We start from the raw sequence: 14,648 nt of genomic DNA, 5'->3' as shown, positions 1-14,648 counted from the left end.
CTACTTTAGTAGACAATAAAACAATGATTTGTTAAGCAAAATAATTATGAGATTGGGATAAATAAATACAAAGAGAGTAATTCCAAATTGCAAATGAGAATGTCATAAGTTAATTAGAAACAAAAACATAATCATATAATAATTTAGTTTCGTTACTCATGTAAAACACTTTAAGAAAGATCAATATTCTTGGACATGTTTTATCTTAGTAGTTTAATTATTTCATTTCTTGTCACATCCCAAAATTTGACCTAGTAGTTTCGGGTTAATGAATCGATTGTTCGATTTGGGCTCGTGATTAATTTTTGAAATTATGGCCTAAAATTAGGTTTGAGAATTCAGAATTAAGTAACCGAGAAATATTTTCCTTAAAAAAATTTCAAAAATAAAAGTTAATTTAAAAAAATGACAAAAAAAATTTTAGTTGGAAAGGAAGACTAATTTGAAAATAAGGCAAAATTGGGAGTTGCCCACAAGTAAATTGACCAAAAATTAAAAGAGTTAGGTTTTTTTAAACGTAACTGTTGTTCCTCCCTCTTCCCTACTTAGTATTTCAAAATTTTACAAACATCAAAACTCTATATTTGCTCTCAAATCAAACTCTTCAATTTGATTTTCCTTTCTCCCAAACTCCAAAATCTCTCTCAATTTTTAAGAAAACCATCAAGAACATCACCAATGTTTTCATTATTTTTCTATTGGGTTTTCACGAAATTCAATTCTAAGTTCATTTTTCTTCACCAAACAAGGTAAGATTATGTGTCTTGAATATGTTTTCATGTATCTTATTTTTAAAAATCAAGGTTTGATTCTTTGGAATGAGTTTTTATGAGTTTAATGGATTATATCAAAAATTGAAGTCAATAACGGTGAAATCGGGAATTCCAAACTAAAATTTAGTTTCTAAGTGATTTTGAAACTTATTTTTATTAGATTAAAAGGTTTCCACTATTACTTTAACCAATTGTTTAGAGATTTGAAAGATTTAATGATTTCTTGATCAAGATGTTCATGAAAGTCAAATTTTCTGGAAACTTTAAATCTAAATTTCTAGGTGTTTTAGTGATTTAGATCTATTCTAAAATGATTAGTTATATATTTAGAATCGATTTCAAGCAACGAAAATAAGATCGGATCAAGAAATTTAAATGTAGGCTTAACTAGTAGAAATTTTTATTTTAAGAGGAGCTAGATTGGATTTGTGTTTTTGTTTGATTTTTATTATGTTTGTGGTTGTTAATAACATACATGTATTCCGTGTATTATGTATGTGAAGTATCAGATCCTCTGGAGCCCTTTACGAGCAAGGTGAAAGGGAAGGCAAAGTTTGTTTAAGCTTTTAGCTAGTAAGCGAAAGCAAGATCGGTGAATGTTCTGGAGTTGCTAGTGGTATGCAGGATTCATAGTGTTAATCGGGAGCTTAGGATTAGCCTAAACCCCTATCCTAAGTTCCAAGAGTAAGCATTTTCTACTTTTTTTTTGCCTTGTGTGTAGAATCATGCCTAAGTAAGACGAGTTGTGATATATAATGCTAATGCAACAAGCAATATGTGAAAGTACATTAATGTGACAGGTGATTTACTGATTTTTAATGCACACATATGAGGTCTAATATATGATAGCTCAGTGAGAACTATTGTGGCACTTGTAAGTGCAATTAAATGTGTATCAGATAAGTATGTATTGTGAATGAAGTTGTGATGTAAAATTGGTGAATACGAACAGAGGTTATGTGCATTAAAAAAGTAAATAAATATGTGTAATTTTGGATATTTTGGCCTTATGATCTGTTAAAACCATTGGATATAGTTGGCATGCCATAGGATTGTGAGTACTCACATTTGTGTTTTATGATTAGGCAATTGAGGCCCTATGACAAGATAGATAGATAAGGGAATGTTGAGATATGCTTCATTCAACGGGACATGCTTGGTGTTTTGGAGAGTGTTTAACTTAATGCTACACTTTTGAGACATGTTAGACTCTTTGAGTCATTGGTGTGATGAAGATCAGTTTATCCAATGTGTGGTGATTGAGTCCACTTATATGTTTCATAATCTCAAGATGCTAATCTATCATTATCTGAAATATGTGAGCTGTGATGTGTGTAATCATATTTAGAAGTATATTCTAAACTTTTTAGACATATAAAATATGAAAATGATTCTCCGACTTGATGAAAATGAGTTCTTGAATATGCCTTTGTATGCTTTCATTTAACTTATAATATTGTGTGTGCTTAGTAGTACTTCTAAACGTTCATTGAGGTTGCAAAAGCTCACACTCTTTCTTCAAAACTTGCAGGCTAGTAACGCATCCAAAGAGTGAAGTGTAGGCAAGGATGGTGACTAGGCATAACTCTTGAGTAGGTGTTTTTGGTTTCAAATTATTGACAAAGGCAATGTGGGATCTTATTTGGGACTAAAATTTCTTACAAACTGTTAAAAGACTTTGGACTTTGATTTGTGGTTTTATTTGAATGGTTGTGAATATTTTTGATGATACATATTATGCTTGCTTGATATATTTATGTTAAAAGAGTTTGAGAAGTGATTAAAATGTGATTTAATGGACAACACAGTATACCACAATTTTTAGCATGTTTCAATTGACCAAATAGTTCATTTTGTACAGGTAGGTTCTTTAGAAAAGCATGGTATGTTAATTTGGTAAGTTGAGCCTAATGATTTGCTAGTATATATTGTTTACTTTGAGGGTCAAAATATGCCATGATGTGTTATGGAGGTTGAAAGCATGTTCTAAATGTTGAATGAGAGTAATATGACTTGTGTGGATTGAGTAGAGACCTTAAATGCACGAAATGGTAAGTGAGGAAGTGCCTAAAACACGAAATTGCAGGTTGTTGGATTTGTAACAGCCTAATTTTCAGTGGTGTCAGAACAGTAATTCGAGATCACTAAATCCGACAAATGAGTAGGAAATATTATTAATTTAGTGAGTATAAGTTAAATGTGAAGTTAGGAAAAATTTTGAAATAGTGAAATATAGTAAAAAATATATATATATTAAAATAATTAAAATAAAAAATGAGGTATCGAGACCTCGGGAATTTTAAATCGAGCCATAAATATTTTTATAAATATTTATGGAGTGTTAATAAGTTAGTATTAAAGTTTCGTCAAGAAATTTTAAAGTACTGATAGCTAATTGAACAAAAATGACTAAATTGTATCAAATGCAAAATTGAGGGAAATGATTAAATAGCTTAAATGATAAAAGAAAGAGGGTTTAAAAGGCAAATGGACCCAAGGTCTATTTGGGATGGACGGCAAGAGCATGAAATCACCAAGAAAATAAGGGGAATTAAGGGCAAAATTGCAAAATTGCAAAATTTACTTAATAAAGCTAGGATTAAAGTGGAATTATCTAGATTTCTCTTTATTTTTCTGCATTCTCATCAGCAAAAACACCATGGAAGAGTTCCCTTAAGCTGGTTTTTCATATTTTTAGTGCAAGTAAGTTCAATTCTTGATTATTTCTTGAAATTTTTGTGTTTTTGTGACTTTTACAACTAGGTCCATTTGTTGAATTCATTAGTTCTTGATTCTATGAAAGAAATTGAAAGTTTCTATGAAAGAAATTGAAAGTTTCTATGAATATGTGCTGGAAGTATATGATGATTTGACATAGAATTAGAGCTTTAAATTGTTTATATGCTGATTTTATTGAAAGAATTGAATAGAAAGTGAATGTTTGGGGACCTAAATTGTAAAAGAGTTTGAGGTTAGAGTTTTATGTGGAAATTCTGAATTTCAATAGTTACGAAATAACTTATAATGTCTAGGAAAAGTATTAATTGAGAAAATTAGTTTAATTGTGGGGTTAATTAAGTAAGGACTGAATTGTATGAACTGTGAAATTTGGGGCAAAATGAAAATCAACATTTTGCACTAAAATAGTTTTGGACAGCAGCAATAGTCTAGCTTTGAAAAATCTCCAAAAATTGTAGAAATATAATTAGAGGATGAATAAAATATAAAAAAAAGCTTATTGAGTCTAGTTTCTTATAGAAGAAACGGTGTAAGCAATGGAATTGTAAATTATGAGATATAATAAGTTTTGTGAGACAATGTCAGAATGACTTTGGGTTCCCCTGTTCTGACTTTGGAAAATCATAAAAAATTGGATAAAAATAATTAAGGGATTAAATTTATATGTTTAAAATCCTTAAAGAGTCTATTTTCAATAGAAATAAGCGAGAACATCATCTGAATCTCGTACGATGAGATAATTAATTCTTAGTGAAGAAGGGTTGGAACTGTCAGACAGCAGAACAGGGGAAACTTTAAAGAATAAAATGTACTTATTAGCTAAAAAAAATTCTAAAAATTTTATGGTAATAAGATAAGTAAGTCTAGTTTCAGGAAAAATTCGCGGATCTTAATTTCGAGTTCTGTAGCTTAAGATATAAATAATTTAGTGACTATGACGCAAATGGACAGTTTTGAATATACATAAGTAAATAGTGAAATTATTGATAATGTTACTTGTTGCATGTTATATAAATTAAGGATGTGGAATGGAGAGGAGGAGGAGGAAAATATGTATGAATATTCAGCTAGCATGGCTAATTTGTATGTTTTAGACTCATGGACTAAATTAAATAAAAGTAAAATTTTATGGGCAATTTTGTAAAAAAAAAAGTTAGAAATGACCAATTTGCATGAAATGGATTATTTTATTATTTAAATTACAAAATTGAATGAAATTGTTAACTTACCTCAAGATCAGGGTAAAACACGTTTTAAGGATTAAATTGAAAAGTGTTGAAATTATGGAAAATTCTGACATTTTATAGAATTCATAGGTTGTTATCAATTTGTGCGAGAATAACGGCTAGAAATAAGGATGAAATTGCAATAATTTTATTTTATTTTAACCTAAGGATGAAATCGTCATTAATTAAAAGTTTAGGGGTAAAATGATAATTTTGTTTAAAGCATTAGTTGAATGTATTATAACATGAAATAAATGAAAACGATGATCAAATTTCTTTATAAAGATCTGGATGACTTGAATACGAGACTTGAACGTGGAAAAGAAAAGATATCGGATTAATGAAATATCTGATAAATGAATCGGTAACTCCGGTAATGCTCCGTAACTCTATTCCGGTGACAGATTCGGGTTAGGGGCGTTACATTTATTGGTATCAGAGCTAAGGTTTAGTCGGTTCTCAGACCGAACGTAGCATATGTGAAGTCTAGAAATACATGCCATTATGTAACTTGTGATAAGATAATTTAATATCTTCTAGCTCTGATGAGATTTATTTTACTTAAAGATAGAGATACTTTCCCAACCGAGCTAATTACGATAATGTTGAAAGCGGTACTCAAATATATGAGCAAAAGTAGATTATGATGAGTCGGAACTCATAAAGGTATGAATAAATGTTATATTTAAATTTATGTGTATAGTAAGTAAAATTTTAAGGTAAGTATCAATATTGAATTAAATTTGTATGGATATATGTGTTTGATGTGGAAATAGAATTTTGGATATATGTTATATTTGAAAATTTTATTGATTGGGAATGCGATGAAATTGATATGAATATGTGATTAATTGAAATGTGTATTGATTGGAAACTGGAAAGTGAATTGAATACCCTATTAACTGTACCGGACTGAGTCGGATATAATTGGCATGCCATAGGATTTTGAGAAGGGATTTGGAGATGAGATTTGGATATGCTGATGTTTATATCCTTCGGATTTATCCGAAGAGGCACTTTATGCTATTCTGGTGTGTTTTGGATGGATTATATTATTCTGGTGTGTTTGGGAGGATTATATGATACTGGTGTGTTTTGGAGGATTATACTGGTGTGTTTTGGTTGGACATTTTGGTGTGTTTGGATGGAATCCGTGTATCCTCCAAACTCCGAGTCTTGTTAATAGGGGTAAATATGAATATTAAGTGAAATTGAAATGAGAATTGAATTCCCTATTAACTTGTCGGACTAGTCGGATATAATTGGCATGCCATAGGAACTGGAAGTGTACGAGATTTGTCGGCTTTACTGATCAGGCACTTTATGTATCGTATTTCAGGCACCTTGTGTGTCGCAGCAAGCACCTCGTTTGTCGTTTCAGGCACTTATGTGTCGTATTCTGATCAGGTACTATGTACCGTTTTAGCCACAATGTGCCTTACTGGTGTGTTTGGTTGGATCCGTGTATCTGTCTGAGTCCGAGTTATGTTAATAGGGTTGAGTAAATGAAATGAGAAAATCGAATGAATTTGATCGATTAAACTATTGAAAGTGTGAAAAAGTGGAATTATGAAAAGAAATGTGAATTGTGAATTGAAATAGAGATATGAGATTGAAAACTTGAACCAAAGGTTCATAAATTGATTAAAGATAATATAGATGATATATGATGCCATTTGATGAAAGACTATTGCCGAGATATGAAATTAAAGCATAATTAACACATATGACTTATATTGTTACATGTTTGATGTCTATTATTTATTATAGTATTTATAATTTGAATTATGGTAATACCACTGAGTACAAACATACTCAACGTACGATTGTATTACTATAATTCAAATTATTTATTATTAAATGTTAAATGTTAAATTATGTATATGGTAAGAGAAGTATGAGTTAGTGATATTGAGATATTTGAAATGTGTTTATGATGAGAAGGAACCTAGAAATGTAAGAATAGAAGTTCATGATATGTATGTGACAATGTACGAAATGATATAATCAAAAGTTGAGAAATGATGAAACGTGAATGAAATGAAAGTTTATATTGTGATAAACTTATCTATGTTTGTGTGGCATTCATATGATATTATGTGTCTGACTTGTTTGGTTAAGTAAATGCTATGAGTAAATTTACTCAAAATTCATGGAATGTATGTTTAAGTACACTAGTTTGAAATGGATAATTGAAAAGTTTGTGTAACATAATCATGTAAGTTAATTTGCTTGAAGTGAATTATGTAATTGTGATGATATGATGTTAATGATAAATGCTAAGTTATATGTGTGAATTTATGAGAACTCAGTTAGAGGCTTTACGACCTCACCCTCTTACCAATGTAGTATTTTATAATGAAAATTTACAAAAAAAAATATTGAATAACTTCACAAATGTGAAACTAATGAGTTCAGTAATGAAATAATTAATAATGCAGACGGAGTTGAAAATAGTTTGACAAGTGAATACAGTTTTGAAAAAAAAAGATATCAGATTATTCTAAAGATCATTCAGATTACGTAATGTCACGGTTAAAGAAAAAGTTAACCTCAGCTAGTCGACTTATTCAGATACAATGTCTGAAGTATGTGTTTGCTGAAATTTTTCCTGAATTGGTTTTCGTTAGTGAATGGAATGATGCGGGGTTCATGATGACAGAATTAGTAAAAAAAATGATAATTAAGTAGTAAAGATGTCTGTGTGTGATAGTTACAGTTGAAACGAATATGATCATCTTTTCTTGGTATTCTATATATTCTTTTATCCTCAGAGATATGTGTGTGGTTGTTCAGTCTCTGGTGGAGTTCTGATGTTTTGAGAATGCTAGTTAATTATGATGTTAGACGAAAGCCCTATTGGTCTGGTCGGTTTATGATCGTCATTTCTTCATCTTCTTGGAATTCTATTTTAATATGTTGGAAATGAAGTTAATGGTAAAAATTTATGTGAGACTGTTCTTATGTTTCTACTGATTATGATTTTGTTTTATACATGCGGGAAATATATTATCTCTGTTATGATGGAAGTCTAGAGTCGGTAAGCAGTGTTTTTCTTCTGGCTTTCTTTGAGAAATTATCAAGATCTTTATTATCTTCTTGTGAGTTAGATGTACTAGTGATTGCACGAGCGTTACATAATATCTTTGAGTTCATGTTCAGATGTCTATTTGTTAGCAAGTAAGCCGAACATTAAGAACATTTAGGATTATTGTAGTCAATGATAATACTAGTGTGTTATGAGATAGAATGACTATAGATTTTGAATTGGGATTGTCATTAACATCGGAAAGGAAAATGTTATTTAGTTTATGGTTGTTCATTTGACAAAGAAAGATCTGTATGATCATTTCAGTAGGTACAGAGTTTTCATTTGACAGATCAGCTGAGTATATGTATCCCTGAGAGGGTAATTTAGAATTTTGACAGTATGTTCCAACATTGTGTTCTAGAGTTCAAAGGTGAATGGAAAAAGATATTCGAGGTTAAATCAAATTGTGATTCTGAGCAGTTAGTAAAGGTGTTTTATGAGTGTTGAAAGCAACTTCTTCTGGTAAGATTTTCGGGGACAAAAATCCCTAAAAGGGGAGAGAGTTGTAACAGCCTAATTTTCAGTGGTGTCGGAACAGTGATTCAAGATCACTAAATCCGACAAATGAGTAGGAAATATTATTAATTTAGTGAGTATAAGTTAAATGTGAAGTTAGGAAAAATTTTGAAATAGTGAAATATACTAAAAATATATATATATTAAAATAATTAAAATTGAAAACGAGGTATCGAGACCTCAGGAATTTTAAATCGAGCCATAAATATTTTTATAAATATTTATGGACTGTTAATAAGTTAGTATTAAAGTTTCATCAAGAAATTTTAAAGTACTGATAGCTAATTGAACAAAAAGGACTAAATTGTATCAAATGCAAAATTGTGGGAAATGATTAAATAGCTTAAATGATAAAAGAAAGAGGGTTTAAAAGGAAAATAGACCCAAGGTCTATTTGGGCTGGACGGCAAGAGCATGAAATCACCAAGAAAATAAGGGGAATTAAGGGCAAAATTACAAAATTGCAAAATTTACTTAATAAAGCTAGGATTAAAGTGGAATTATCTAGATTTCTCTTTATTTTTCTACATTCTCATCAGCAAAAACACCATGGAAGAGTTCCCTTAAGCTGGTTTTTCATATTTTTAGTGCAAGTAAGTTCAATTCTTGATTATTTCTTGAAATTTTTGTGTTTTTGTGACTTTTACAACTAGGTCCATTTGTTGAATTCATTAGTTCTTGATTCTATGAAAGAAATTGAAAGTTTCTATGACTATGTGCTAGAAGTATATGATGATTTGACATAGAATTAGAGCTTTAAATTATTTATATGCTGATTTTATTGAAAGAATTGAATAGAAATTGAATGTTTGAGACCTAAATTGTAAAAGAGTTTGAGGTTAGAGTTTTATGTGGAAATTCTGAATTTCAATAGTTATGAAATAACTTATAATGTATAGGAAAAGTATTAATTGAGAAAATTAGTTTAATTGAGGGGTTAATTAAGTAAGGACTGAATTGTATGAACTGTGAAATTTGGGGCAAAATGAAAATCAACATTTTGCACTAAAACAATTTTGGACAGCAGCAATAGTCTAACTTTGAAAAATCTCCAAAAATTGTAGAAATCTAATTAGAGGATGAATAAAATATAAAAAAAATCTTATTTAGTCTAGTTTCTTATAGAAGAAACGGTGTAAGCAATGAAATTGTAAATCATGAGATATAATAAGTTTTGTGAGACAATGTCAGAATGATTTCGGGTTCCCCTGTTCTGACTTTGGAAAATCATAAAAAATTGGAGAAAAATAATTAAGGGATTAAATTTATATTTTTAAAATCTTTAAAGAGTCTATTTTCAATAGAAATAAGCGGGAACATCATCCGAATCTCGTACAATGAGATAATTAATTCTTAGTGAAGAAGGATCGGAACTGTCAGACAGCAGAACAGGGGCAACTTTAAAGAATAAACTGTACTTATTGGCTAAACCAAAAATTCTGAAAATTTTATGGTAATAATATAAGTAAGTCTAGTTTCAGGAAAAATTTTTGGATCTTAATTTCGAGTTCTGTAGCTTAATATATAAATAATTTAGTGACTATGACGCAAATGGATAGTTTTGAATATACATAAGTAAATAGTGAAATTATTGATAATGTTACTTGTTGCATGTTATATAAATTAAGGATGTGGAATGGAGAGGAGGAGGAGGAAAATATGTATGAATATTCAGCTAGCATGGCTAATTTGTATGTTTTAGACTCATGGACTAAATTGAATAAAAGTAAAATTTTATGGGCAATTTTGTAAAAAAAAGTTAGAAATGACCAATTTGCATGAAATGGATTATTTTATTATTTAAATTACAAAATTGAATGAAATTATTAATTTACCTCAAGATCAGGGTAAAACATGTTTTAAGGATTAAATTGAAAAGTGTTGAAATTATGGAAAATTCTGACATTTTATAGAATTCATAGGTTGTTATCAATTTGTGTGAGAATAACGGCTGGAAATAAGGATTAAATTGCAATAATTTTATTTTATTTTAACCTAAGGATGAAATCTTCATTAATTAAAAGTTTAGGGGTAAAATGATAATTTTGTTTAGAGCATTAGTTGAATGTATTATAACATGAAATAAATGAAAACGACGATCAAATTTCTTTATAAAGATCCGGATGACTTGAATACGAGACTTGAACGTGGAAAAGAAAAGATATCGGATTAGTGAAATATCTGATAAATGAATCGGTAACTTCGGTAATGCTCCGTAACTCTATTCTGGTGACGGATTCGGGTTAGGGGCGTTACATGATTGCTATTACAGAATATCTAGTCAATGTTATGACGTCATTCGAACGACATTGTGACAAAGAGGTGACGTTGAGATGACCAAAGTCACATCATCGTGATGAGGAACCTATCCTAGACCATGTCATGATGAGGTAAATCGTGTGGTCATGACGTGACTCACTTTTTGTTTTTGAGTTGTTTGGTTTCTTTGAAATCTAGTCCTAGACTTTATGCTATGCAATTAGAGTCCTTAAATGCTATGAAATGCCTTGAAATTGTGCATGATTCAATAATTTATGTCTAATTTTATAATTTTACTTATAAATTTTCAAAAAGGTAATTTTTAAATATTGTGTCAAATTTACAAATTAGTTCTAAACTTTTATTTTAAAATTAAATGAGTTTCATATGTCAGTTTTCAGTAATTCTTTCACATATCACTTTTTTTAATACCCTATTGTCTGCATGTATGTTTGATTTATTGTTTTTGAGTAATTGCATGAATAGTGTAAAATGAAAAATTTTCCCCTGAACTTTATTCTGATCATTTTTCTAGGAAAGCATGATTCTAGGATATGTATGCTTATTTTTACTCGATGATTATTTTTTTTATGTATGTATTTGCATGGTGTAACAGATGGTTTTGTGGTTGATTGGTGTTTTGTATGGAGAGTCACGCAAGTGACCAATGTGCTGTTCCAGATTCGAGTTAGATAGTCCGACTGAAGTTAGGAAATATTTTAAGTTTTCATTTAAGATTTAGTGTAGCATCTAGTTTTCTTTGTTCACATCAAACAGTCACACTGATAAATTAGACTTAATTCAGTTGTTAATCATAAGTTGGCAACTTACTAGTGCCTAAATTCAGTAACTTCAATTCTAATTTCCTAAGTGGTTACTATCAGTTCTATGAGTTCGCTCCTTAGAATACTCGTTGTATGATTATTTCATTGTAAAATTTATTACTTGAATAACAATAATACTATTGCAGTAAAAGAGGCTTCAAAATTATGTTATTTTATAACATTGTTTTGAGGTTTCTTTAAACGAAAAAGTTCAAATAAATGAATATTCATGATTCCTAACTCTCCTTTAATTGTCAAAAATCACTCTTTCTTTAAAGGTTTTAGTAAAAATGTTTGTCTGTTGATGCAAAGTATCTACAAACTCAAGAGCTTCTGATATAACAATATTTAAGATAAATTTAGCATTAAGTCATTTAGGGATCAAACATTTTCAAAGACTTACAAAATGCTCAAAAACACATTCTAATTACGTTTCAACTTGTTGAAAAATAATTTTGAGTTAATACAAAAGTGTTTAAAGGAGTTTAAAATGTTTTTAAGGAATTTTGGTAACTAAGTATCGATAATAGGGGTCTTAAGTAAACACATCTGGAAGTGAAAGTTAAAACTTAACGTTCAAGTCATAAGGCTTCGGCTTGCAAGTCTCAAGACTTAGCCTTGTAATGATACTAGGGGTCTTAACAAATTGATACCTCCTTATTACTCATGTCACTTTATCCATACCCATTTTAATACTTCATATAATCATTAGTCCAATTAACACTTATTATAAACACTTAACACATATCACTTTGTTTCACTTAAAGCAAGTCATGTTCATTATTATTTCATATTAGCCAAATATTAACCATTTCACCCTTAGTAACCTTAGTAAAAGCCACTCGGGTACTCATGATTCCAACTAAACAACATACACTTGTTGCACTAAATATGCAACCCAACCATCACACCTAACACTAGGGCCTTCACTATGAACTTTCGTGCAATGTTGTAAGGCATGTAACACCTTATACCCGTCTTGATAATCAATACAAATAGAAGATGCTAAGAAAATATTTTCTTTGCTTAAACAAAAATTTTCTTTTAATAAAACACCATTTTAGGACTTAATAAAAATTATTTAAAACCATTTTTAAAATTTTGAAAGCTTGAATACATTCTTAAAATCATTTTGAATCATTTCCCAAACATCAACATATGATATCAATAAATTTCCAAACATTTCCAAACTATTTCAAGTCTTATTTAAGTATAGTTTCAAATTGCAAAAATTAATAATTCCATTTATGAATAAATGACTACATTAACTTCCAAATAGGATCCAAATGACACTTAATTTCACAAGTACAAATATTTATAAATTCATATAATAATGTTGAGTATGCCTCATATTTTAGTCAAATTTAAGAGATAAAAACTCTATTTATTTGTTTAAGTCGAACTCTGATTAGTTTAGGTTATCTTATTATTATTTGACCTACGAATTTAGCCTATAAATAGGCTCTTTTACAACATTAAAAAATACACCCATTACAGATTAGAACTCATAACACTTGTGGAGAATTTTGTGTTTATGTTTTGAGGGTTCTTTGTTTTCGAGTTTCGGGGTTTAGTTTTTATTTCCGTCTTTTTCGCTCTTTATTCTTTTGCTATTATAGTAAAATTATCTTTGCCTGTGGTTTTTATTCTCTTTGGAGGGTTTTTTCACGTTAAATTTGTGTGTTCAATTTCTCAATTTCTTCCGCTATTTTTTACTTGTTCATTGCTTAATCGAGTCAATCTCCGACAAGTGATATCAGAGCTGGTTCAATTTTTGTAGATCAGCCTGTTCAGAGATGACGTTGAAAAGTTTGATGGTGTCACAAATTTTAATCTGTGGCAAGTTCGGATGATGGCAATTCTAGTTTAGACTGACCTGAAAAAGGTTGATATTGGGAAAAAGCCTAAGAATCTAGATCAGACAGAATGGGAAGAGCTTGATCAAAAGGCCTTGTCTGCAATCTAGTTGTGCCTTGCGAATAGGGTATTACAAGAGCTTACGTCCGAATGGATCCTAAATTTAGGATGTTCTTTCCACATGTGTTCCAACAGAGAATGGTTTTCCACATACAGTTCGGTTGAAGGTGGAGTTGTGTGTAACAGCCCGATTTCGGGCCTAGTCAAAACTATGGTTTCGAAACCATTAACCCAAGTTTCTATTTTATTTTATGTGTTATAGCATGATTATATGAGTGCATGAAACTTTTGGTGAAATAATTTTAGCGATTGCATGCTTAATTGAAAAAATGGACTAAATTGCACAAAGTGCGAAAATTTTGTTCTACTAGCTGAATGTGTCAAATAGCTATGAAACATTAAAGTAGAGGTCCTTATTGAGTAAATAGATCAATAAAATATTAGTGGCTAGACATGGAGCCTTAATTCAAGGGATGGTCAAATGTTAGGTGATTAAATTGATAAAAAAATAATAAACCTAAAGACTAGCTATCATCTTTTTCATTTCTTCTCTTCACCACCGAAAATATCAGCCATTTTAGGGGTTTTGGAGCTTGAAAATTTCAGCCACTCTTTACTCTTTCAAAGTAAGTGATTTTGATGGTCTTTCTTGATGATTTTTGTATTTTTGGGACCCTTGTAGCATAAGCTAACTACTGGGGGGCTATTTTACAAAATGGTTTAGAGTCTAGGGTTTTGCCATGAGAGTACTCATGTTGGGTGCTGAAATTTTATAGAAGAAAATGAGTTATGGTTGTTAAATAAACAACTTTTGTGAAGTAGTTTTCATGAAAACCCTAACTAAGGACCATTTTTCATAAGTTATAAATTGTGGTAAATTTGTGAAATAATTGGAATTGTGGGTTGCTTCTAGTATACAAAGAATTTGGTTAGGCTTGGATAGTGAGAAAATTTGATGACAATTGATTTACGAGCCTAGGGGTAAAATCATAATTTTGTGAAAGTCTAAGGGCAAATTGGTTATTTTGCCAAAAATATGGTTTATAAAATGTCTTAATTAATGTGATGATTAAACTAGTAAATTTTATCATTATAGAGTAAGAAATACGAAATCTGGACCTAGACTGGGGGAAAGCCAAGCTAGTGGATTAAAAATCGACTAGTCGCCCACCTTTTGTATACCGAGGTAAGTTGTACGTAAGTAAGGAAACTTTATCGTTATTATGTGTGGAATGAGAGAGAGACCTCTAGTGGACAGAATCCAAAAGCATGGGGCTAAGGAATTTTGGGCTAGTGTTGATGA

Source organism: Gossypium hirsutum, chromosome A06 (genome assembly GCF_007990345.1).
Source record: "Gossypium hirsutum isolate 1008001.06 chromosome A06, Gossypium_hirsutum_v2.1, whole genome shotgun sequence".
In the NCBI taxonomy this organism is placed as follows: Eukaryota; Viridiplantae; Streptophyta; class Magnoliopsida; order Malvales; family Malvaceae; genus Gossypium; species Gossypium hirsutum.
Note: the sequence above shows the minus strand (reverse complement) of the source record.